This window comes from Pseudoliparis swirei, chromosome 12, assembly GCF_029220125.1.
Source record: "Pseudoliparis swirei isolate HS2019 ecotype Mariana Trench chromosome 12, NWPU_hadal_v1, whole genome shotgun sequence".
Classification (NCBI taxonomy): Eukaryota; Metazoa; Chordata; class Actinopteri; order Perciformes; family Liparidae; genus Pseudoliparis; species Pseudoliparis swirei.
Genome location: NC_079399.1, coordinates 3311682 through 3338272, shown reverse-complemented (window position 1 = coordinate 3338272; position 26591 = coordinate 3311682). Strand labels below are relative to the sequence as shown.

At 46.4% G+C, this 26591-nt stretch overlaps 1 protein-coding gene and 1 long non-coding RNA gene across 4 annotated transcripts in view; one reads left to right on the top strand and one right to left on the bottom strand.

Annotated features, from left to right (window-relative positions):
- Nucleotides 1-1248: 1248 nt before the first annotated feature.
- The window catches only part of lrfn2b (leucine rich repeat and fibronectin type III domain containing 2b), a 107742-nt gene continuing 82399 nt past the window's right edge, over nucleotides 1249-26591 (top strand). For both annotated transcript variants that reach the window (XM_056427902.1, XM_056427904.1), the window contains exon 1: nucleotides 1249-1705. The gene's annotated coding sequence lies outside the window, so the exon portion shown is untranslated. The remainder of the gene's footprint in view (nucleotides 1706-26591) is intronic.
- On the bottom strand, nucleotides 7514-10300 carry LOC130202396 (uncharacterized). Of its 2 annotated transcripts, none has more exons than XR_008833358.1 (4): nucleotides 10132-10300; nucleotides 8586-8765; nucleotides 8393-8431; nucleotides 7514-7690 (listed from the first exon to the last, which is right to left on the bottom strand). It is a non-coding gene; the product is annotated as an uncharacterized LOC130202396 (long non-coding RNA). The 2 variants fall into 2 exon arrangements; XR_008833359.1 differs by lacking the exon at nucleotides 10132-10300 and adding an exon at nucleotides 8906-9197.

The window sequence follows — 26591 nt, the reverse complement described above, 5'->3', positions numbered from 1 at the left end:
GGCTACAGGAACCGGGAAGAGGAAGAGGAGGAGGAAGAGAAGGGAGGAGGAGGAAGAAGAAGGAGGAGGAGGGAGTAGAAGAAAAAACAGGAAAAAGAAGGAGTAGGAGGAGAAGAAGAAGGAGGACAAAGAGAAGAAGGAGGAAGAGGGGAGGAGGAAGAAGAAAAAGAAGACAAAGGGCGAGGAGGAGGAAGAAGAAAAAGAAGATGGAAAAGAAGTAGCAGGAAGAAGGAGGAGGAGAAGAAGAAGGCGAAGGAGGAGGAGGAGAAAAAGAAGAAGAAGAAGAAGATGAAGAAGAAGAAGAAGAAGAAGATGAAGAAGAAGAAGAAGATGAAGAAGAAGAAGAAGAAACCAGCGGGTGACGTCACGATGACGTCGTTCATTTCTTTGAGGGTCTTATATATAAAAAGTCATACGTCGAAAAAAATATGAAAAAGTCATCAAACGTCACGGAAATTAATAGAATGTCAAAAAAAGTAATAAAAAAGTATAGCAAATAAAAGAAAATAAAAAGTGAAAGTATAACAAACACACAAATCACTGTGTAGTGTGTAAACTAAAGAAGTCCGAGGGCATTTCTCTCAGGAAGGTTTTAGATGAATAAAGTTAAACCTCAGCCTCTCCGTCCAATCAGGAGTCAGTCTGTTGGTCACGTGATCCAAGAAAGAGAAGAACCAGAAACACCGGAGATGTTTTTTAAAAGTTTGGCATATTCAGAAAAACTATAAAGTCATTTGAACATGAAATAAAATAAAAAACTTCCCTCTTTATGAAATCATGTGTGTTTACATTCATGACGGCAGCATCATCTCTCATTAGCATTATTATCATCATTAATGAAGTCGTTACCGAATGGACTCTTTTTTTAAACGTCTCGTGCGCGTCTCGTGCGCGTGCACAATCTTCAACGCGAACGTTCCGCATCTATCTTTCATCCTGCCGTCAACGCGTCACATGCACGCGGATCTCTCAGTCCATCTGCTCTCTCTCTCTCTTTCTCTCTCCCCCTCTCTCTCTCTCTTCCTCCCTCTCTCTCCCCCTCCCTCTCTCTCTCTCTTCCTCCCTCTCTCTCTCTCCCCCTCCCTCTCTCTCTCTCCCTCTCCCCCTCTCTCTCTCCTCCCCCCCCCCCGCACAGGGCGCAGTCGGTGCGCGGAGAGAGGACGACGTCGGCTGCGGATGTTCGCGGTCGCATCAACCCGCAGCGCGAGGAGGAGAAAAAAAGAGGACAAATCTCTCTCTCTTCTTTTCTGAAAATTATTATTCCGCTCCGCGAGGATATCATCTCGTCCCTCCTGCTCCTCTTCCTCCTCTTCCTCTTCCAGTGGACATTTCTTCATAAAAAGTTCGCCCGCGCTGCTGTTGCGTTGACTCAAAGTTCGTAGAATAAAACAACGGCGACGCGCGTCCGGAGCCGATGGACGCGGCGGCCGCGCGGTCAGTGCGCGGCGAACCGTGAGCGGCACCGCCGGGCGCGCCTCGCTCCAGATCCGGCTCCTTCTTTTGATTACGGCGCACCGGGAAGGAGGGCTGTTGGAGGAGGAGGAGGTGGTGGAGGAGGAGTAACCGGACAACACCGGGACTGGGACCGGGAATGGAAATTACAAAACGGCTCTGGAATTAATGTCGGAATGAAACCGGCGACGCGCTGACGGTCGAGCGGCAGGAAGAGAGAGAAAGAAAAAGAAAGAAAGAGAGAAAGAAGGAGGTAAGAAGTCGCGTCGAGCCGCGCCGTGCTGATCCGAGCCGTGGTAACTTAACAGCCGCACATGAGACGCCCCCCCCCCCCCCTCTCTCTCTCTCTCTCAGGTGTGAACTAGACCCAAACTGTGACGCGCGTGCGTGTCTCGGGCTCCGGTGGCTCTGCGGTTCTCTGTCCTCCTTCATCACGGGGGGGGGGGGGGGCAATGTCATCGCTGAGACTTTCAATTACTGTAACCTCTCCTCCTCCTCCCCCCCGCCCCCCTTCTTAGTGCCGGATCCCATGAGGATCTCAGAGTCCTGGTCCAGACCCTCTGCCCCCCCCTGTCTGAGAGAGTTTATCCGACATCAGATGTCAACACTCACACCTACAGCCCTTAATTGATTGGATAGGTGGTGTGTGTGTGGGGGGGGGGGGGGGAGACAACCACATTGAATTTGTTCAGTTTTCCTCTGAAATGATTAACGAGCCGACGGAGAACGCTGAACCTGAACCTCTTATTGAACATGGAGGTGTGTGTGTGTGTGTGTGTGTGTGTGTGTGTGTGTGTGGGGGGGGGGGGGTATAACTGTGTGGTGGCCTCCTCAGTTCGCGACCTTGACTCCTCCCCTCTTGATCAGGTATGTGAGGGGGGGGGTTGAATAATGCATGGCCCCGTTTGCCCGGTGTCCGTTTCCATGGTTTCCTCGGGTTGTCTGCAGCGACCTCTCTGCCGGCCGGCGGGCGGCGTGGCCGGGCGCCGCGGTGAAGCTGCTAATCCCTCAGTAAGCAGATCTTAATCCGGTGGGCGCGGTGCGGCTTCACCTCCACGGCCGAGGAGCCGCACACCGCCTTCGGTTTCCTCCACGCTGCAGAAAGGTCACCATAAGCTCCGCCCCTCTCGTCTCGACGGCGTGGGATTGGAGGAGCGCGGCGTCTGTTACCGGCGCCGTGGCTCCGGTGGTGGCGTCCCTCCTGAGGAGGCGTGTCCTGTAAACGGCCCGCGGGCCTCAGAGAATCTGCTGGCTATAAATAAAGCGTCACATACGTCGGACGCTAAACTCCGAGCTGAGTGGCTCCACTGAGGCCCGGACGCAGGTACCAGGGCTACACCCCACCAGGCTACACCCCACCAGGCTACACCCTGCAAGGCTACCTATAGGTTACCTATAGGCTATAGGCTACACTACCATGCTATCCTACCTGGCTACCCTCAGGCATCCATGGACATCCTCTCCTCCAGGTCTGCTCATCGTCTCTCTCCCTCTCCCTCTCTCTCTCCCTCTCCCTCTCCCTCTCTCCCTCTTCCTCTCTCTCTCTCTCTCTCTCCTCTCTCTCTCCCTCTCCCTCTCTCTCTCCTCTCTCTCTCTCTATCGACTGAATCATCCTCCACCTGCACCTCCTCCTCTCTCCGTGCAGAGATGGAAGAGCATTGGTAGCCGCTTTGTTTGTGTGACTGTACCATGTGTGTGTGTGTGTGTGTCTGTATCTGCGTGTGTGTGTGTGTGTGCGCACCGTGAGAAGTCCAATCCCCGTGCGCAGCAGGAGGCGGGCGGCAGCGCTCTGGACTCCGGTCCTCGAGTCATCATCTCACACCGTCTCGGTTACCCGTGAATCATCGTGCGGGTGACCTCCCGGTCGCCACGGAGACGATTACTAACCTGCCCCCCCCCCCCCCCCCCCAGAGAACGAGCTTCTGGGGGCCGGAGATCTATCCCCTGTCCCAGAGGTGAACTACAGACTGTGATTGTAGATCATTTCTTAAATGTGGCCGGTGGAGGCTGGAGGCTGCGAGGTGACGAGGCTGCAGGACGCAGACGTTGGAAACTAAAAAAATAAATCATGAATATGTCTGAAATAAATGACACTAGAACTCCAACTGGAAATAAGAAGAAACTATATAGTTGTTTTTTTACCAGATTCAAAGCCGAGCAACCGCGTGGGTTCAAGTTACTCAAAGACGTCACATAATTAAGACGTCCTAAAATATATATAGAATAAATAGTTTGTGTATTTTTAAAACTTTACGACTTATTCTGCGTGTCCACGTTCTTTTATTCTGGCATCGCGTTAGCTGAAACTTAATTTTAATGCTAACTCAACGCTGAGACTTCCCCGATGCTCCGACTTTGAGAAATTAATATTTAAATATTATTCTCTCTGTAAATGGTTCCAACGCCGCCCCGTGGAACATGACACCCACATCCATTATGCATCAGCCGTGATTGTATTGACTGGTTCTCAGACGGAGGGCTCTGATTGGTTGAGGGTGTTTTGGTGGCTGATGGACGGACCGTGTCTTTTCCTTCATTGGTTGTCATGGCTACGGTCGATTCCTCTGTTCATTGGTTCATAGACCTACACGAGCTGATTAGATTCAACAGAGTATTGCTGTATTTTCTTTTTAAACAAAGTAAAAACATTAAAGTGAAAAACATTGTACATACATGTTGCTATTCGGCTGCCTTCGATATATGTTTTATATTCATCCTGTTACATTGTAAATTACATGTACGAGGAGTCAAATTCCACATGTGCACACGCACATGGTCCTAGAACTGGTCCTAGACCTGGTCCTAGACCTGGTCCTAACACTGGTCCTAGACCTGGTTCTTTACAAACGAATCAGAAGCGGCCGACCCGGCTGCTCCCTCGTCGTGACGAAGACGAACCCGGAGACGAAGGTTCCCCTCCACCGTGCCGTGACCTCGAGGGCGGTTCCCCCCCGGCGCCGCTCTGATGTCACGGCCTGAAGCCGCTGTTGTGACGGTCCGTAGAGGAGCAGCCGCCAAGAGAGCCTCAGTCTACCCCCCCCCTCCCCCCCCTCCCCCTCGCGATGTCAGACTCTCATCTGTTGCCGTGGGCGACTGCACCGCGCCTCTCATTTGCCATCGATCCTCTCCCTCCTCCCACATCCCTAAAGCCGGGATTACGTCGTCACGCACGCCAGTTCCTCAAGAAGAGCGGGAGAGTGGAAACGGGAGTCCGGCGGAGAGATGTGTGTGTGTGTGTGTGTGTGTGTGTGTGTGTGTGTGTGTGTGTGTGTGTGTGTGTGTGTGTGTGTGTGTGTGTGTGTGTGTGTGTGTGTGTGTGTGTGTGTGTGTGTCCTTGGCAGGCTGAGTGGAAGTAACACGCAGCATGATGCTTCTGAGGTGGCGGAAGTGGCAGCGGTGTCACGGCTCCGCCTCCCATATGCTCCCCCCTGTCCACACCGACACGTGACCATCTGGTGCCACCGCCGCTCCGTGCTCGCGGAGCGTCACGCGGCGCTCCTTCAAACGGGAACGCCGAACACAAGCGTGTGTTAGAAGAGTGTGCGGAGCTGTGTCGATTAACCAATCAGTGTTTCTGCAACATCTGGAGAGCATCTGTCTCTACGGCTCATGTCTCTGAGATTCAATCCGTCTGTTATTTAATATGAATAAATATAATGAGAGTCGGAGTACGGATGTCAATGATTGACGGTTAAACTCCATTAACAATTTAATCCATGAATGACGGTTTAAAGTGGGCAGAAGTTGGGATGAGGCGGATCCACAGCCTTATTGGGTAGAGTCATATCCATCCATAGTGGGCCCAAACCATTGACTGTGGACCTCCAGCTGTTCCCAGCAGCTGGACTCTCTGACTCTCTGACTCTCAGACTCTCTGACTCTCTGGTTCTCAGACTCTCTGACTCTCAGGCTCTCTGACTCTGACAGCTCTGACTCTCTGACTCTCTGACTCTCTGACTCTCAGACTCTCTGACTCTCAGACTCTCTGGCTCTCTGACTCTCAGACTCTCTGACTCTGACAGCTCTGACTCTCTGACTCTCAGACTCTCTGGCTCTCTGACTCTCTGACTCTCAGACTCTCTGACTCTGACAGCTCTGACTCTCTGACTCTCTGACTCTCAGACTCTCTGACTCTGACAGCTCTGACTCTCTGACTCTCAGACTCTCAGACTCTCAGACTCTCAGACTCTCTGATTCTCAGACTCAGACTCTCTGACCAGACTCTCTGACTCTCTGACTCTCAGACTCTCTGGTTCTCAGACTCTCTGACTCTCAGGCTCTCTGACAGCTCTGACTCTCTGACTCTCTGACTCTCTGACTCTACGGAGCTCTGGTTTATTTTATTATGAATAAAACAAATAAGACGTTTGTTTACCTGGAGCTTTTTGTTCCTACAGAGGACCGCGGGTTAGACTCTTGACTTCAGCGTATCCAGTTTATTCTAGTGCATGTTTTTAAATTGATTTACGGCGGCCCGCCTGCGGGGACCTCGTCCAAATCCACGTCAATAAAGCTTCAAGAAGAAAAGCTCATAAAAGCCTGAAGGGAAGGGCCGCGTGCTCCCAGCTGGACTCAGGGAACACAATGAGAAGTGAGCGTACACGAGGCCGGGAAGAGGGCGGGGCCAAGAGGGCGGGACCACGAGGGCGGGGACACGAGGGCGGGAAGAGGGCGGGGACACGAGGGTGGGAAGAGGGCGGGGCCACGAGGGCGGGAAGAGGGTGGGGCTAAGAGGGTGGAAAGAGGGCGGGGACACGAGGGCGGGGACACGAGGGCGGGAAGAGGGCGGAGACACGAGGGTGGGAAGAAGGTGGGGCCACAAGGCCGGGAAGAGGGCGGGGCTAAGAGGGTGGGAAGAGGGCGGGGCCACGAGGCCAGGAAGGGGGCGGGGCCACCCCCATAGACCCCCATAGATCCTCAGAGACTCCCATAGACCCCATAGCCGAGGCATTAAGTTCAGCTTCAAGTTCAGCTTCAAGTTCAGCTTCAAGTTCAGCTTCAGTTCAGCTTCAAGTTCCTCGGCGTGCACATCTCCGAGGACCTCACATGGACCACGCACATGCACTCACGTGGTGAAAAGGGCCCAACAACGCCTGTATTTCCTTAGGCGACTGAGGAAATTCAACATGGCCCCCCGCATCCTCAGAACATTCTACACCAGTACCATCGAGAGTGTTCTGACAGGTTGCATCACCGTCTGGTACGGGAACTGCACACTGTAAGAAAAAAACCCGTAAAAAGAAGGTCAAATGAGTGGCAGCTACGGCTGCCAAACAAAAACCGTAAATTTAAGGTAAAATACCTTACTTCAAATAAAGGACGAAAACCATAAATTTACAGTAATTTTCATTAAAGATTTTGCAGTGAAATTACTGTTTTTTTACAGATTTTTCCTGTAATATTACAATCAAACACCTTAATTAAAGTGATATTTCTATAGGTTCTGCAGTGAAATACTGTTATTTTACAGATTTTTCCTATATTATTACAGTCAAATACCTTCAATAAAGTGATATTTCTAAAGGTTTTGCAGTGAAATACTGTAATTTTACAGAATTTGCCTATATTATTAGTCAAATACCTTCAATAAAGTGATATTTCGAAAGCTTCTGCAGTGAAATACTGTAATTTTAGATTTTTGCCTATATTATTAGTCAAATACCTTCAATAAAGTGATATTTCTAAAGGTTTTGCAGTGAAATACTGTAATTCTACAGATTTTTCCTATATTATTACAGTCAAATACCTTCAATAAAGTGATATTTCTAAAGCTTCTGCAGTGAAATACTGTAATTTTACAGATTTTTCCTATATTATTACAATTAAACACCTTCGATAAAGTGATATTTCTAAAGGTTTTGCAGTGAAATTCTGTGATTTTACAGATTTCTCCTGTATTATTACAATCAAACACCTTCAATAAAGTGTTCAATTATTATGAAATATAAGCTTTTGAGATTACTGTGAAAAATCTAAATACATTTAAACATCTACAAAACTTCCAATGTTTCAATTTAACTAGGGGTTAGAAACTTAATTACAAAGAAAGTACACACCAATATTGATTTTAAAACATTTTATTTAATGTACATTTTCAAAATCAACCAATTATTCACCATCAGTTGATAAGTCAAAGCAAAACATACCGCAAAAGGTCCATAAATATTTACCAGAAGTGACAGTGCAGATAAAGAACAATCTTCCTAATTTCCAGTAATCAGCCAGATCCTCGGTGCATCTGGGGAAAAAAGAGAAGGACAAACAAATTCACTGGAAAGTCCTTAGAAAGTTAGCTTTGTTTTCTTACCATTCCTTTAAACAAGCTTAAACAAACTATTTTGAAATTGTCTGTACCAACAGTTGCCGTTATGAAACATCCTGTCAATCTGAACACAGTCAGCTTTTAGAATGATAGTAATTAAATGTTTACCTATTTAAAGATGCACCTAGTGCATGTCTTAGCACTTCCATCAGAAACACATTTCAATAACTTCATGAGTCACAAACCATAGCAACAGCAAGCCTGTCCAAGCCGTGTTCATCACGATTTAGTGCCCTCTTGAAACACCTTTTCTTAATTTGCAGCGCTTTTCTGTACCGTGTTGTGTCGTCTGAATTTGCAGCGCTTTTTCTAAATGCTGCACATGTGCTGTCAATTTGATGAAGTTGTTTTCTTAATTTGCTTGTGTTTTGTCTATTAGCATGTTTTATTAAGTTGCAGTGCCCTGACCTCTCAGGGCCACCGTACAACTCAAAAGAAGGAAGGCAAGGAAAAGCTCCCCAGTTTTTATGGCCAGTGGGGAAATGTCTTAAAAAAGTGCTTTGCTAAGATCATTAAAGTACTTAAGAAATAATATCTAATATTAATCACGATGTAAGGTTTAGCAATAGTGGTTCAAATGGACTAATATCTTTTATATATGCTGCAGTGGATACTTACGAGTGATGGACTTTGGGTGTTTTCCCGTCAATGCTTGATCTGAAAAATGTAAGCAAGTTTTGTGCAATTAGTTATTATCAGTGTTGAAAAGGGTAATGTGAAAATGAATCAGAAAAAAAACTGCCACCACATATTTTAGTTTGAGTTGTGCTGGCACCCATCATTTGCTAGACTGAACTACATCACCGCTTACCTCAATTTAGCCTCGACAAGACTGGTGTCCGAATCATTGGGTCCAGACTGAAGACAGGTGGGGACAGAATCTCATGCCGACATGATGTTCAGGAAACTGGAACTTAAGGCAGGCGTAGTCATCATTACTGCTTGAAGACTCACAGGTCAACCGGTTGTCTGTGGGCTGACATGATTCTCTCTACAGCCAGAAAAAAGACAAAATAGAAAAGATTAACAATAATAATATAACTTTAAATAGCATTTACAACATAAAAGTGGTTCTAACAATAACGATGTATTCTGTTGTTAAATTAAGACACTGAACTTAAAACAACTTACTTCCGTTTATCCTTGACAACTTGTATCCGATCATGGGTAACTAAATGTTCTACTTCTTAATGACATAAATGTAAACATTGACTCAAAGGACACTCTTTGGTGACGTCCTCATCTGATAATGTGGACAGTAAATGAAGATTTGATCATGAAACCATCCCCTCACTGGACAGCTCACGGAGCTTCTGAGGAGCTGTGAGCTGTCATGTCCCGCCACAGCGCAGTTATACGCGTCATGTCAACAACAGTCACGTGAACAGAGTCCCGACCACGTCAACAGCATCAAGTTAAGAGCGTCACGTGAACAGAGTCCCGACAGCATATGACACAGCGCAGTTATAAGCGTCATGTTAACAACAGTCACGTGAACAGAGTCCCGACCACGGCAACAGCATCACGTTAAGAGCGTCACGTGAACAGAGTCCCGACCACGGCAACAGCATCACGTTAAGAGCGTCACGTGAACAGAGTCCCGACCACGTCAACAGCATCACGTAAAGAGCGTCACGTGAACAGAGTCCCGACAGCATATGACACAGCGCAGTTATAAGCGTCATGTTAACAACAGTCACGTGAACAGAGTCCCGACCACGGCAACAGCATCACGTTAAGAGCGTCACGTGAACAGCAGTCCCGACAGCATATGACACAGCGCAGTTTAAAGCGGTCACGTGAACAGAGTCCCGACGTCACGTGACCAGACACGTACAATAACGTGTCTGGTCACGTGACTGTCCGGACTGACCGCTCCGGTATTTGTGAGCTTGTCTACACATGTCTGCTTGGAACCAGTTTCAAAGCACTTCAATAAAATCGTGGTTATTAGATGAAGTGTAGCACGTGACCCCTCAGGTGTCTTAACCCACCTGCCACTAATGAACCTATAACACGAGCGTTAGCTAAACATTACCTGGGCTAACATGTGTAAAGTAAGCTAATGTTGGCTCTTTCAACACAGAAACCGACAACCTACGTTACATCGACGATGTTAAAGAAACGTGAACACACTTCACACTTAACAGATAGCCAAGTTAACTTACTCTTGATGTCCAAGGCGACACAGAACTGAAGAAAACCATGCCTCGAATTCAAAAGTAGCTACCCGCTAGCTCACATGAGGCTAGCTCAACCCCTCATGGGAGAGCCGAGTAGAAACCTCAAAGTGTCACAAACGTTGCCCATTCAATACAACGTTACTCTCTGAAATTAAATTAAGTTGGCATTCTTACCTCAAGAAGAGCTGTCATGTCAGGAGGCTGTCGTTCCCTCTGTGGCGTTTCGTGAGTCACTGAAGCCGGAGAGCAGCGCGCCGCTCAAACTGCGGAGAAGTGGCGCGAAACCGGGTTCACCAGTTCAATCTGCTTTTTGTGTTGATTGCTGTGATCAGCCTGATCACTGACACCTGGCCTCTCCTTTGAACTCTCTCTCTCTCTCTGTTGGACGGGCTGTCTGTCTGTCTCTGTCTGTGCTATTTTCTTCTCTAGTAACTAGATTCTTAGAAGAATACAATACAATACAATAAAATAGCAGGACAGGACATATTACATTTAAGAAGTTAAATAATAAAGGAAATTTAAAAAGTAATAAAAATGAAAGTAAATACAGTGTATCTAAGTGTATATAAAGTGAAAGCGGTGCAATGTTCATTGATGTTGTTCAATTTGAGGAGGATCTGGCCAGAGGTGATTTATTGTAGTCTAATAGTTGCCAGGAATGTTCTCCTGTAACTGGAAGGTTCTCCTGTATCTGGAAGGTTCTCCTGTTTCTAGAAGGTTCTCCTGAATCTGGAATGTTCTCCTGTAACTGGAAAGTTCTCCTGTATCAGGAATGTTCTCATGTCTCAGGAATGTCCTCCTGTATTAGGAAGGTTCTCCTGTATCATGAATGTTCTCCTCTATCAGGAATGTTCTCCGGTCTGTCCTTGTGAAGCAGAGCTAAAGCAGTCTGTTGGAGAACGTGCTCCGCTGTCCCTGCAGTAGGTGGTGGAGAGGGTGGTCCGGTTCTCCAATATGGACAAACATTTCTTCATGTCCTCCTCTCCACCTGTTCCGGGTAGTCCTCTTTGCAGCCAATGATGGAGCCGGCCTTCCACACCAGTTTAGTGAGTCGGTTGGTTTTCTCCAGTTACAATGCTGCTCCCCCAGCAGACTACGGAGAAGTTCAGAGCACTGGTCCAACAGCCTGGTAGAACATCACCAACATCTCAGAGCACTGGTCCAACAGACTGGAAGGACATCTCCAACATCTCAGAGCACTGGTCCAACAGACTGGTAGAACATCATAATTGAGATTTGTCATATTACAAACATTTGAGGACTTGTGAACCTTTGAAGGAGTGCATTTTTTGTTCTTCTCGGTTTTTAAACCGCTGCCAAGCAGGGATGCTAAGTGCTAGATATTGCCAGCCTACATGGTTGGGTCCCATTTGGGAGTGGCTACAACCTGGTAAAGAAAGCTAAGCTATGACATGTTTCGAAAAAAAGAAGCTAAAATCAGCCCAAACTCTTAACAGGATCTCAGATTTGCAAAGCCACACACCCTCTTCAAGTCCTGGATTTCAGACAGACAATTAACTCTTGTGGGTGTTTTGGGGGAAATGTCACCCCATCACCTCATTGTAGGCCCTGTCCTGAGTGTCTGTGTTCAATCTTGGATATCCAGGACTAATATTTAGGAGATTATGACCATTTTTGCACTTGTCAAAAAATATGCGAATATAAGAGAATTCGGCCCAATTTGACCCGTTGGACCTTTTTTTGAGGCCCTTAACTCAGAGCTATCGGTCCAAAACTCTAGGGTATTCATATTAAGATGTTCCTCTTTGAATCTGAAGAGGATCCACATATCTAAGTTGGTTGAAAGTAGGACAAATTAACTAAAAGTTTGGTTTTAAGGATTTTCCTCTTGTAAAGATTCTAGAGGCGATTTCACCCCATGATGTCAATGTATTATATTTAGGTAAATATAATATGTAAGATTAATTTTAAAAGACAATTAGGAGGTTAAGGGTCAGTTGGCAGAGTAGTGTGTTTGTGTGTGTGTGTGTGTGTGTGTGTGTGTGTGTGTATGTGTGTGTGTGTGTGTGTATGCATGTGTGTGTTTAAAAAGATGTTAGTGTGTCAGAATTTCTTTTAATTTATTTATTATCAGTTCTGATTACAAATATTGGACTCTGGACAAATAACAGCAAATACTCATGGTCGCCCTATGCTCCTCTAAAGAACAAGTATCAAAACTTATCATTATTTCTTCTACTTTGTACTCTTGAAAAAACTGCAATATGTAGATGTTTAATGAAATGAAAGAAGTTAGCTAAATTTAGATTTAGAATTACAGAGTTTGAATGTAAAAGTACATGTTAATATAAATATAATATGATCTACCTTAAAATTACAAAGAAAATCGTTAAATTGTTAGTATGGAAATAAACCTTCATATAAGGAGCTACACATTTAATTACAGGTAATAATTGTTATTTTACATGAATTTGTATGTCATTTAAGAAAACGGTAAAAAGACTGTATTAATAATACAGTCATTTTTCTTTTAAAAAATGGGAAAAAAATGTTATTTTGAATTATTAGCATAATACTTAAATTAACAGTTGGGTTGTTAATTTACGGATAATATCTGTAATTTCACAGAGTTTTGTATGTAATTTAAAAAAAAGGTAAAACTACTGTAAATATTTAGAGTTATTTACCGTAAAATTAGGATCTTTTCTTACAGTGCACCGCCCTGGAGCGTAGGGCACTACAGAGGGTGGTGCGGTCGGCACAGTACATCGTTGGAGGTGAGCTTCCCTCCATCCTGGACATATACACCAAGCGGTGCGTGGCCAGGGCCAAACGGATGATGAAAGACAATAACCACCCCGGCCACAAACTGTTCACCCTTCTACCGTCAGGCAGGCGATACCGCAGTATCAAGTGCCGCACAAACAGACTGAGGGACAGCTTCTTCAGTCAGGCCATCAGGCTGCTGAACAAGGACTGAGACCCTCATTAACACTACACACCAGAACATATTCTGTGAATATCTATGGCCATGGTGTATATTTTATTACATTGTTTATATATATATATATTGTATATATATATTGTATGTATATACATATATATATATATAGTCTCAAAAAAAGTGTATATTTTATTACATTGTTTTATATATATATATTGCCATGATGTATATTCTATTACATTGTTTTATATATATATTGTTAATACTTTCTTCTTTTTTTTGTGTGGATATTGTATAGTTTATTCTCATTCTTATTCTTTTTTTAGTCTGCTACTGCTGTCGGGTGTTTTGCACATAAGAATTTCACGAACCGATTATACTTGTATAAAAGGGGATGTGACAATAAAAACTTGAAACTTGAAACTTGATTACAGGTGGGGCGCGGCCCTCTAGTGGGGCGCCGTGGCATTACAGGTGGGGCGCGGCCCTCTAGTGGGGCGTTAAGGTATTACAGGTGCGGCACGACGGAAAATGCAGATTTTCATTTCCAGACTTTTATTGAGAATTTCACATATTACAAAGTACACAAATAAATGTAGAGCGAAGTGCCAGTACTTTAGTGTGTGTGTGTGTGAAGTGGACGCACGATGCATGCAGAGAGCAGGAAGTGATGATGAGGAGGAGGAAGAAGAAGAAAGAGTGAAGTGTTTTCTCCCTCGCTGCGCCGCGGCCCCTTCGGCCAATTAGGAGTCTCCACTCGGCCGAGCCCCCCCCCCCCCCATGAAAGGATGATGGATGCTTCTACTCTTTGTTTGTTTGTTTGTTTGTTTGTACCTTGATTACCTTAATGGAGGAATAGACGATCCCATTTGCTTTGGCAGAGCGGGCGTCACTCGGGGTATCCTGCATCCTAATGAATGGAGCTCTGTCCCTCTCATTATGCACACACACACACACACACACACACACACACACACACACACACACACACACACACACACACACACACACACACACACACACACACACACACACACACACCTGGCACTGGGCTCTTTGGTATTTTTAGCCACTCTACTTCTATAAACTGTCCTCTGTGGATTTTGGGTGTCTCCGGAGGATATGGACGTCCCTCGGGGGCCACAGAGGCCCCGCCCCTAAATAATGACACACACACACACACACACACATCTCTCTCTCTCTCTCTCTCTCTATCTGCTTCCTGCTAACGTTCACGTCACTCTGGGGGAACCGGTCACAGCCTCATGGAGTCCTCCTTGTGGTTCCGTCTTTGTGGAGATGTGTGTGTGTGTTGGCGTGTGTGTGTTAGCGTGTGTGTGTGTGTGTTAGCGTGTTCTAGCCGTGTGGACTGATGCATAAAGTATAACAGAAACGTATCCGCTGCCTCAGACACCAGCGTCGTCTCTCCTCTCCACCCGCCTGCCACACACACACACACACACACACACACACACACACACACACACACACACACACACACACACACACACCATTTGAACCAATCAGCTGCTCCTCAACCCTATTTGAGGCTCTTTAGATTAGATTAGTAGACAATAAAACTTAATTAAACTAATTTGCCACCGACACAGACAGTCCACAGAGTAAACACACAATACACACACAATACACACACAACAAGGAACACACAACACCAGAAGATGCTCCATAAAACACGACCATCTGAAAGATGCGACATCAAAAATAAAAAATAAAAAGCTGTTCAAAGCCTGCAGCAATACAAAATGGCATCCAACGAGAAGTTAGAACACTTCGTGGTGATTCCAGACGCCGCTCGTCTCAAGTCGGTCCCGTAGAGAATCAAATCCCCCCCCTCTTGTTCCTGGATCTCCACGGTAACGGAGTGTTGACCCCGTGACCTCGCCCGTGTCCTCTGAGGTCGTCGACCTGCTTCGGGCCGGTTCGCTCATGAATAAACCAACCTCCCTCCTCTGGGAGCTGCATCCTGCTGCATGTTGCTAATGGGGTCGCCGCGGCAACAACAACAACAACAACAACTGCACAAATATATACAAACAAGTGCCCAACCGTTCTCGTTGCCGTCTTTTTGAAAGGCTGAACGTGAGCCCGGCGACGAGAACCTGAGAGCCGGGAGGGGACGCATAATGGTGCGTCGCTGTGGATGTGGGAGGAGCCCCGAGAAGAGGGGGGGGGGGGGCTTTGAAGTCAAGCTAATGGTGGAGGCAGAAATCAACCTACATACAGTAGACAGCACAGAGTGTGTGTGTGTGTGTGTGTGTGGGCTGATGACCCACTGCAGAACTGGACCTCTAGACACAGAACTATCGTGGTTCTGAAAAGGTTCTTTAAGAGGCTTTCAGAACCATCACCGACTGGAGAACCACTGCTTACCTTTGAGGCACCTTTATGAGTTCTTTAAATAACTCTGGTTTGAAAGGTTCTTTGTGGAACCAGATATGGTGCCTTAAAGAACCATTGTTAACGTTCTATGAGACAACTTTATAGGTTCTTTGAAGAACTCTTTAAGGAAATGGTTCTTTAGAGAACCCTGGTTGAAAAGGTTCTTTAAGAGGCTTTCAGAACCATCACCGACTGGAGAACCACTGCTTACCTTTGAGGCACCTTTATGGGTTCTTTAAATAACCCTGGTTGGAAAGGTTCTTTGTGGAACCAGATATGGTTCCTCCATGGAGAACCATTTTGGGTTCCAGAGGCTCCGTCATGTTTCTGGATTCGGAGTAATACAGACTCAGGTCTGCAGCGCCCTTTCAGAATAAAACCCACATGTTACGCTCGTCACATGCATGCAGTCTCTTTTCAAAATAAATCTCCGACATAGATTTTTTTCTACTTCTTTTTTTGCTTTTTTTATGCAAAGAAATGAAACACTTTGTTCGGCATTGAAAAAGTTGTAGTTTTAAATTTAAAATGTGAACGTCTTGCTCCGTAAAGTAACTCGCGTGAGGTAAGTCTACGAGCACGGTCCACCTTGACCTGGACAGCGGCTCCTGGGTGGAAGTCCTGTGACTGCATGTAGTTCATATCGTCACAGGGGTCAGAGGTCGGCGTGTTGACGTGTACGTTCAGAGTCTCACAGATACTTCCTGACGCTTCTTCACGCTCGGCTTTTTGAGTTGCCGCAGACTTCCTGCTCAGAGGGGTTTGTGACTTTTAGCTCTCGCCGTTTAGCGCGTCTCCGTGAGACCAAACAGTCCGGACACGTCGGACGTCTAGAGCTCTGAGTTAACAGTTTAGGAATGACACGACAGAGAAAAGGCTAAATATAAAAGAATATACTATAAAGAAGCAGGTGGTGATATGTAGAAGAACAATAAAAGTTGCTTTTATGTTGTTTTTAAATTTCAGATATTAATAATGTGTCCATGTGAAGGGCGTCCATGTTGTTCCTCATGCTCTTAAGTGTTGCATTATATATATAAATAAATATATATATATATTGCATTATATATATGGATATATATACACATGTTGCATTATATATATATGTTGCATTATATATATATGTATATATATGTTGCATTCTATATATATGTATATATATACACATGTTGCATTATATATATATATATGCTGCATTATATATATACATATATATGTATATATATGTATATATATATATATGTATATATGTTGCATTATATATATATACATATATATATGTTGCATTATATATATACATATATATATGTATATATATATGTTGACTTATATATATATAGCTCCGAAGCTCCGACTGGAATTAAATGATCCCTCGCTGATTAAATCCGACTGCATTAGAGCCCCCCCCCTCACCACCCCCTCACCCTAATTAATAACTGTGTCATGCGTCCCGTGGCTCTGTTGGTGAGGAGTGACTCGAGTGCTCCTGAAGACGCGCGGCGTGTTTCATGAATGACGAACAGACTCCGCGCTGAGTTGAGGCGCTTAAGGAGGAAGGAAAGGAATCGATCGTAGGAGCCACAAGAAGTGATGACACGGTGTGGGGGGGGGACACACACGCTCAGCATTTTTCGGGCCTCCTTTCTACCTGAAATATTAATATTTTATCATTTGCACCAATGAGCTTAAGCACTTGCGTTCACTCCTCCGATGGAATATTTATGATATTTTCTGTAAGCAGAGAGCGCCGACGCCGTGAGGTCAGCCGTCGGTTTGGAAGCCTCGAGTTTGGCGTTGTGGCCGTCGCCATCTTGGCTTTCTGCAACCAGAAGAGGGAGGAGCTACGTGCAACCGGACGCTGAATGCCCAAGGAATCTATACGACCATGGAGTCGCCCCCTGGTGGTCAGGAGAGGAAATGCAGCTTTATCACGTGAAGCATAGACTTCTATACAACCAGAGGAGTCGCCCCCTGGTGGTCAGGAGAGGAAATGCAGCTTTAACACGTGAAGCATAGACTTCTATACAACCAGAGGAGTCGCCCCCTGGTGGTCAGGAGAGGAAATGCAGCTTTAACACGTGAAGCATAGACTTCTATACAACCAGAGGAGTCGCCCCCTGGTGGTCAGGAGAGGAATGCAGCTTTAACACGTGAAGCATAGACTTCTATACAACCAGAGGAGTCGCCCTGGTGGTCAGGAGGAAATGCAGCTTTAACACGTGAAGCATATACTTCTATACAACCAGAGGAGTCGCCCCCTGGTGGTCAGCAGAGGAAATGCAGCTTTAACACGTGAAGCATATACTTCTATACGACCAGAGGAGTCGCCCCCTGGTGGTCAGGAGAGGAAATGCAGCTTTACCACGTGAAGCATAGACTTCTATACGACCAGAGGAGTCGCCCCCTGGTGGTCAGGAGAGGAAATGCAGCTTTAACACGTGAAGCATAGACTTCTATACAACCAGAGGAGTCGCCCCTGGTGGTCAGGAGAAAAGCAGCTTTAACACGTGAAGCATAGACTTCTATACAACCAGAGGAGTCGCCCTGGTGGTCAGCAGAGGAAATGCAGCTTTAACACGTGAAGCATAGACTTCTATACAACCAGAGGAGTCGCCCCCTGGTGGTCAGGAGAGGAAATGCAGCTTTAACACGTGAAGCATAGACTTCTATACAACCAGAGGAGTCGCCCCCTGGTGGTCAGGAGAGGAAATGCAGCTTTAACACGTGAAGCATAGACTTCTATACAACCAGAGGAGTCGCCCCCTGGTGGTCAGGAGAGGAAATGCAGCTTTAACACGTGAAGCATAGACTTCTATACAACCAGAGGAGTCGCCCCCTGGTGGTCAGCAGAGGAAATGCAGCTTTAACACGTGAAGCATAGACTTCTATACGACCAGAGGAGTCGCCCCCTGGTGGTCAGGAGAGGAAATGCAGCTTTAACACATGAAGCATATACTTCTATACAACCAGAGGAGTCGCCCCCTGGTGGTCAGGAGAGGAAATGCAGCTTTAACACGTGAAGCATAGACTTCTATACAACCAGAGGAGTCGCCCCCTGGTGGCCAGGAGGAAATGCAGCTTTAACACGTGAAGCATAGACTTCTATACAACCAGAGGAGTCGCCCGTGGTGGTCAGGAGAGGAAATGCAGCTTTAACACGTGAAGCATAGACTTCTATACAACCAGAGGAGTCGCCCCCTGGTGGTCAGGAGAGGAAATGCAGCTTTAACACGTGAAGCATAGACTTCTATACAACCAGAGGAGTCGCCCCCTGGTGGTCAGGAGAGGAAATGCAGCTTTAACACGTGAAGCATAGACTTCTATACAACCAGAGGAGTCGCCCCCTGGTGGTCAGCAGAGGAAATGCAGCTTTAACACGTGAAGCATAGACTTCTATACGACCAGAGGAGTCGCCCCCTGGTGGTCAGGAGAGGAAATGCAGCTTTACCACGTGAAGCATAGACTTCTATACGACCAGAGGAGTCGCCCCCTGGTGGTCAGGAGAGGAAATGCAGCTTTAACACGTGAAGCATAGACTTCTATACAACCAGAGGAGTCGCCCCCTGGTGGTCAGGAGAGAAAAAGCAGCTTTAACACGTGAAGCATAGACTTCTATACAACCAGAGGAGTCGCCCCCTGGTGGTCAGCAGAGGAAATGCAGCTTTAACACGTGAAGCATAGACTTCTATACAACCAGAGGAGTCGCCCCCTGGTGGTCAGGAGAGGAAATGCAGCTTTAACACGTGAAGCATAGACTTCTATACAACCAGAGGAGTCGCCCCCTGGTGGTCAGGAGAGGAAATGCAGCTTTAACACGTGAAGCATAGACTTCTATACAACCAGAGGAGTCGCCCCCTGGTGGTCAGGAGGAAATGCAGCTTTAACACGTGAAGCATAGACTTCTATACAACCAGAGGAGTCGCCCCCTGGTGGTCAGCAGAGGAAATGCAGCTTTAACACGTGAAGCATAGACTTCTATACGACCAGAGGAGTCGCCCCCTGGTGGTCAGGAGAGGAAATGCAGCTTTAACACATGAAGCATATACTTCTATACAACCAGAGGAGTCGCCCCCTGGTGGTCAGGAGAGGAAATGCAGCTTTAACACGTGAAGCATAGACTTCTATACAACCAGAGGAGTCGCCCCCTGGTGGCCAGGAGAGGAAATGCAGCTTTAACACGTGAAGCATAGACTTCTATACAACCAGAGGAGTCGCCCCCTGGTGGTCAGGAGAGGAAATGCAGCTTTAACACGTGAAGCATAGACTTCTATACAACCAGAGGAGTCGCCCCCTGGTGGTCAGCAGAGGAAATGCAGCTTTAACACGTGAAGCATAGACTTCTATACAACCAGAGGAGTCGCCCCCTGGTGGTCAGGAGAGGAAATGCAGCTTTAACACGTGAAGCATAGACTTCTATACAACCAGAGGAGTCGCCCCCTGGTGGTCAGCAGAGGAAATGCAGCTTTAACACGTGAAGCATAGACTTCTATACGACCAGAGGAGTCGCCCCCTGGTGGTCAGGAGAGGAAATGCAGCTTTAACACATGAAGCATATACTTCTATACAACCAGAGGAGTCGCCCCCTGGTGGTCAGGAGAGGAAATGCAGCTTTAACACGTGAAGCATAGACTTCTATACAACCAGAGGAGTCGCCCCCTGGTGGCCAGGAGAGGAAATGCAGCTTTAACACGTGAAGCATAGACTTCTATACAACCAGAGGAGTCGCCCCCTGGTGGTCAGGAGAGGAAATGCAGCTTTAACACGTGAAGCATAGACTTCTATACGACCAGAGGAGTCGCCCCCTGGTGGTCAGGAGAGGAAATGCAGCTTTAACACGTGAAGCATAGACTTCTATACAACCAGAGGAGTCGCCCCCTGGTGGTCAGGAGAGAGAATGCAGCTTTAACCCTTGTGTTGCCTTAGGGTCATTTTGACTCGAATCAATGTTTCACCCTCCTGTTACCTTTATATTTACTAACATATTTTACCCTTTGGGTTCAATTTGACGCCAGCAATTAAAACCTCCAGAAAATTATTAGAATTAATATTGTTTTCCAAGTTTAAGTGTGAGGCACTTTATGTTTGTTTGTTGACTACCGAAAGAACACCGACATTAAACATTGAATGGGGTCAACTTAATCCTAAGGCGGGGGGAGGGTGTAATATTGATTCGGGTCAAAATGACCCGAAGGCAACACAAGGGTTAACACATGAAGCTTAGACTTCACTTTTTAGAACCGGATGTTTCTGCCCGGTCGTATTTTGTGTTGTATGACTTTTATGAAGGCATTTGAACCACGGATCTGGTGTTTCAGGACCTTTATTCACCTCTGGTGCACATGGAGTGACACAGAGGCTCACAGAGTAAGAGTATTCACTCTGAGCCCGGCAGCTGGGCGTGGGATCCGCTCGCTCTTCAGATGATGACATGACTCTCGTTCTCCTGAAACCCAAAACACGGCCGACACGGATCGGACGTCACCGCTCGCTCCGTTCCTCCCCTTCAGACCTGTCGGACGCCTCGTGAAACAGCGACTGTGTTATCGCCCGGCGACAGCTCGGGGAGCGCCGGAGTTACTGGTCCAGGTGAAAGGGAGATGATTCATGTCGTTGAGAAACAAACATCCGCCTCCTCTAAATGACATTTCATGGAAAAAATAAAATGAAATCCCACTGAGCCGCAAAGTGAGAGGAAAAAATACAGATAAATAAATGTGGGCTGGTGATGCAGGCGGGTCTCATCCGGCATGGTGACTTACAGATGTTCCACACAATCAATTTGTCTTTATTCCACATTATTATGAACCAGGAAGTAAGAAGGACACACACACACACACACACACAATATATACAATATTTCCTCCATCGAATATGTTGTGCCAACACACTGCTTTTGAGAAGCGGCTCCATGCGGTCCTCTTCCTTCCTGTTGGTGTGTGTAGCTGTTGTGTCCGTGCACTAACCGTATAGACAGAGTGGTTAAACAGATCAATGCAGACCCCCCCCCCCCCCTGTTGTGGAGTCCGAAAGCAGGTTGAGTTATAAATAGCCTTTAATACCATTCTGTGTACTCTTTAAGTTAGCGTGTGTGTGCGTGTGTGTGGGGTTGTGTATGTGTGTGTGTGTGCGGTTGTGTGTGTTTACTGTGGCGCCATTTGTATTGAATTAAGTGTATAAATAGACCGGAAAGAAAACACACGTTAGACAAGACCTCACACAGTGAATACATATTGTTGTTGTTATTATTGTTGTTTTGCTCACCAAGTGTACGAACATTAAAGAAAGACATACTTTTTTATGTATATCTAACTAGGTACTATACCTAGACTTTTTAACTAGATAACCCAACTAGACTATCTAACTAGATACTCTAACTAGACTCTCTAACTAGACACTAACTAGACTCTCTAACTAGACTCTCTAACTAGATACTCTAACTAGACTCTATAACTAGACTCTCTAACTAGACTTTCTAACTAGACACTAACTAGACTCTCTAACTAGACTCTCTAACTAGACACTCTAACTAGACTCTCTAACTAGACACTAACTAGACTCTCTAACTAGACTCTCTAACTAGACACTCTAACTAGACTCTCTAACTAGACTCTCTAACTAGACACTAACTAGGTGATGGCAGTGTGTAGTACTGAGTGTGTGAAGTGAAGCTCAGTGTTGATGTTCTGCTGCAGTTCCTTTTCTCTCGTCTCCACTTGAGACTGGAGCTGCTCGTGTCCCAGAGGACTGAACCCATCAGAAGTTACCGGAAACACATTCCACCGCGTGTCTGATGCTCGGTTGTAAACGCTGTCGGAGCGGCTGGATCCTCGTCCATTAGGAGTGAGAACAAAACAGAGATTTATGAAGCTGGGACGGGCGGAAACTTCCGGTTCTGCCGAGTGAAGCCGATGGGGAAGTGTCTTAAAGCTGCATTATATCTATTGTCCACCAGGGGGCGACTCCTCTGGTTGTATAGAAGTCTATGCTTCATGTGTTACAGTTGCATTCTCTCTCCTGACCACCAGGGGGCGACTCCTCTGGTTGTATAGAAGTCTATGCTTCATCTGTTAAAGTTGCATTCTCTCTCCTGACCACCAGGGGGCGACTGCTCTGGTTGTATAGAATTATATGCTTCATGTGTTAAAGCTGCATTCTCTCTCATGACCACCAGGGGGCGACTCCTCTGGTTGTATAGAAGTCTATGCTTCATCTGTTAAAGTTGCATTCTCTCTCCTGACCACCAGGGGGCGACTCCTCTGGTTGTATAGAAGTCTATGCTTCATCTGTTAAAGTTGCATTCTCTCTCCTGACCACCAGGGGGCGACTCCTCTGGTTGTATAGAAGTCTATGCTTCATGTGTTAAAGCTGCATTCTCTCGTGACCACCAGGGGGCGACTCCTCTGGCTGTATAGAAGTCTATGCTTCATGTGTTAAAGCTGCATTCTCTCTCCTGACCACCAGGGGGCGACTCCTCTGGTTGTATAGAAGTCTATGCTTCATCTGTTAAAGTTGCATTCTCTCTCCTGACCACCAGGGGGCGACTCCTCTGGTTGTATAGAAGTCTATGCTTCATCTGTTAAAGTTGCATTCTCTCTCCTGACCACCAGGGGGTGACTCCTCTGGTTGTATAGAAGTCTATGCTTCATGTGTTAAAGCTGCATTCTCTCTCCTGACCACCAGGGGGCGACTCATCTGGTTGTATAGAAGTCTATGCTTCATCTGTTAAAGTTGCATTCTCTCTCATGACCACCAGGGGCCGACTCCTCTGATTGTATAGAAGTCTATAAAGCAGGGGACACTTTAGGGGCGGGGCTACAAGGTGATTGACAGGTCGCTACCGCTACCAGAGACCTACACAACGTCTCTACGTCACTCTTCTGCATTTTAAATATGGTAGCTTTCGTTCATCGATTAAAAACAACAACAACAACAACATGGCGATCCACAAACAAACGGGTTACGGCCGTATTCCTGCGCCTCGCTGCACGCCGCATGTTTGATGTTCTGCTGATCCTAATAGAAACATCAAACGCACCGCGCGGCCGCATGAGAAGCTCACGTAATTTGGTGTAAAAAGCGCAGGCGAGCTCGTCTCCGATGGCGGCGCTGCCCTCCGGGTTGCATTTGGGAGAGAGAGGAGTCAGAACCTCCGCGCGATGAGTGTGTGTGAGTGTGTGTGTGTGTGCATAGGAGACGTATATTGTGTGTTTATGTTCCTCCAATAAGTGAGTTAGGCTCCTCCCCTTCCAGGCTTTCAGGCGATGACTCATCCTCATGGCTGGCGGAAACGATTAAAAACATAAATACACGGCTCGGGTTCCTCGTCGTGAGTCATGGGGAGAAACACTTTAAAAGAAATAATAAAAATGGAGGGATGGTTTTTTTAACCCGGTTTCTGCTCCCACGGACATCTTTGTGTCGGAGGAGTCTTTAACCCTCAGCATGAGGACGTCATAGAGGAGAACGAGCCTTTGCGTCTTCCTCTGATGTCACATTAATGAAGACGAGCATCTTCATTTCTCCCGTCGTCACTAGAAAAAGGTCAGAAGAAAAAGTTTTCATTAAAAAATCACCAAAAAGTCATAATTTCCCTCGCTGAGAGGGGCGACAGATGCATTTTCAGAATTTATTTCACAATTACTTCATTCAACATTTATATCTGCAGCCCACCGTTCAGCCGTAACGTTCGTATTTAAATCTAAAGAGGAGACTTATGATGAGAGGAAATGAAAAGAGAGACTATTACCTCACTTGGTCTTATTTACACAATATTGAACATGCGCGTATGCTTTTAATAACTTATGCCTGAGTTAAGAAGACGCATGAAACCCTAAAGTTGTGTCATAACCAGGGAACCACGAATAAAATCCAATATGTATTTTTTTAAAGGTCAAATCACATCAATAAAAATAGTTATATGTTGTTTATCTCCACCAATAAGTATCTTAACCAGGTGTTAGTTTTATAACGACGACCACTGGGTACCAGGTGGACTTTGTCCAGACCGTGAGGACGCAGATCAGTGTGTGTGTGTGTGTGTGTGTGTGTGTGTGTGTGTGTGTAGAGGTCCTTGGATTTAGCTTCCAGCTAATCAGATCAACGTGGCATGAAAGACCAAGAGGCCTCGGGCATTAGGGCGCTCAACCTGTTCAGCCGAGGCATCGTCGCGTGGCGAGGAACCGGCACGCACACACACACACACACACGCACACACACACACACACACACACACACACACACACACACTCACACACGCACCCCCACACACCCCCACACACACACTCTTACACTCTTACTGAGCGGGAGCAGACGCACACGCTTCCCTCCACGCTCCACATGGTTTGTTTTTAGTGTTTTCGGGTGTGAGAGATGCAGATATGCTGTCGCTGTCTCGCGGTCACGTGACATGGGCGGCGGGTTCAAAGGTCTCGTGACATGGGCGGCGGGTTCAAAGGTCACGTGACATGGGTGGCGGGTTCAAAGGTCACGTGACATGGGCGGCGGGTTCAAAGGTCACGTGACCTCGCTTCCCGTCTCACTTTCGCCTGAAGCGGCGTCTCGGGAGCGCAGAGCACCGACATCGTGTTGGGAAGCCAACGCCTCGATCTCGAACTCCGCCCGGCCGACATCAGACCACAGACCGGCCGTCTCTCGCGGTGCGTTCAGGGTCCTCTGCGACTCCACGGCCTCTGCAGACCCGTTCGTCGTGAACGTGCTCGTCTGGCTTCGTGCTGCACAGATATATATTCTCATCGCCGCATCTCAGCAGCGACGGTGAAGTCGAGCGGAAAGACGACCCCCCCCCCCTCTCCCCCCTCCCCCCGCAAGGCATCTGCCAGGGCCCGTAAATCCTTCACTGTTCTCCCAGCTCGCTGGTTTGAAAAGTCACAACTGCGACATTATGATGACGATAAACAACAAGTTAATCATGATGGACTCACCGCATCACCAGCTGCAGAGACCACACCCCCTCCTCTTTCTTACAATATATAACAAGTGAGTTGAAGATCCATGCTGACTTCCAAAGAGAGAGTATCTAGTTTCTCTGGTACGTACAAAAAAAATTACATTTACAAAAAAATTATCATTTTCATGACTTTGGAAATGACCCTGAACTACACTTTACGACATTTGAACACTAATTTATAAGTTTATCTTCATTAAAAGGTGCTGGAGAGGGCAGAATAAACCACACTGTCAACCTCCTCACTGAGTTTAGTCGTTGGCTCTAAAAGAAACAATAAGAAAGTATTTAGCTTCTTTTTAACAATATACTGTCAACGGACGTAGTTCATACATTTAAATGATCATTTTCTTCTGCTCCCAGATGACTAAACTCCAGACTCCTTGTTATGAATGTCCAGCAGATACGTCCCCGTAGTCGGGTATTCACTCTCCGTGATGAGTCATTTGACCTTCATGCGTAAACATGACCTCCAGATCCATCTCGTGAAACGCGACCCGGAGGTCGGTAAACCCCGAGTGACGGCGAGGACGACGGCGTGAAGGCCATATTATGGTTGCTTGGGGTGATGATGTTTTATTGGAAGAGTCGGGCGGCGTAGGAACCATGGAACCGGTTAGAGGGTTCCCCCCCCCCCCCGAGGGCAGCGTCTATGTTAGAGCACAGGAACAATGATGGTTCTGAAATGGTTCTTTAAAAGGCTTTGTGGTTCTACGAAGAACCATCACCTACTGAAGAACCATTGTTTTGTTTGAGACACCATTATAGGTTCTTTGAAGAACTATTTAAGGTAATGGTTTTTTGAAGAACCCTGGTTTGAGAGGTTCTCTGTGGAACCAGAAATTATGTCTTCAAGAACCGTTTTTTAAAGGTTCTTTGAAGAACTATTTTAGGAAATGGTTCTAAAAAGAACATGGGTTTGAAAGGTTCTTTGTGGAACCGGAAATGGTGCCTTAAAGAACCATTTTTTTGAAGGTTCTTTGAGACACCTTTATAGGTTCTTTAAATAACTCTTTAAGGAAATGGTTCCTTAAAGAACCCTGGTTTGAAAGGTTCTCTGTGGAACCAGAAACGGTTCTTCTACGGCATCACTCTGAAGAACCATTTCCGGTTCCAGGCGGCTCCTTCGTGTTCCTGTGCGGCTGCTCGTGCGACACGTCTCTGGGAACGGCGGATCGAAGCGGAACCGTTTCTCGATGCACTCGAGGTCTTCGTCGGACCACCAATGGGAAAAGAAACCATTAGAGAGAGAGAGAACTCGCCCGTGAAGCCTCATTAGGAACCGATCGATAACATCCGACGTGAGTCTTGTGTTACATTGACGATCCGATCCAGTAAAACTTTGAATACACATTACTGTATCGA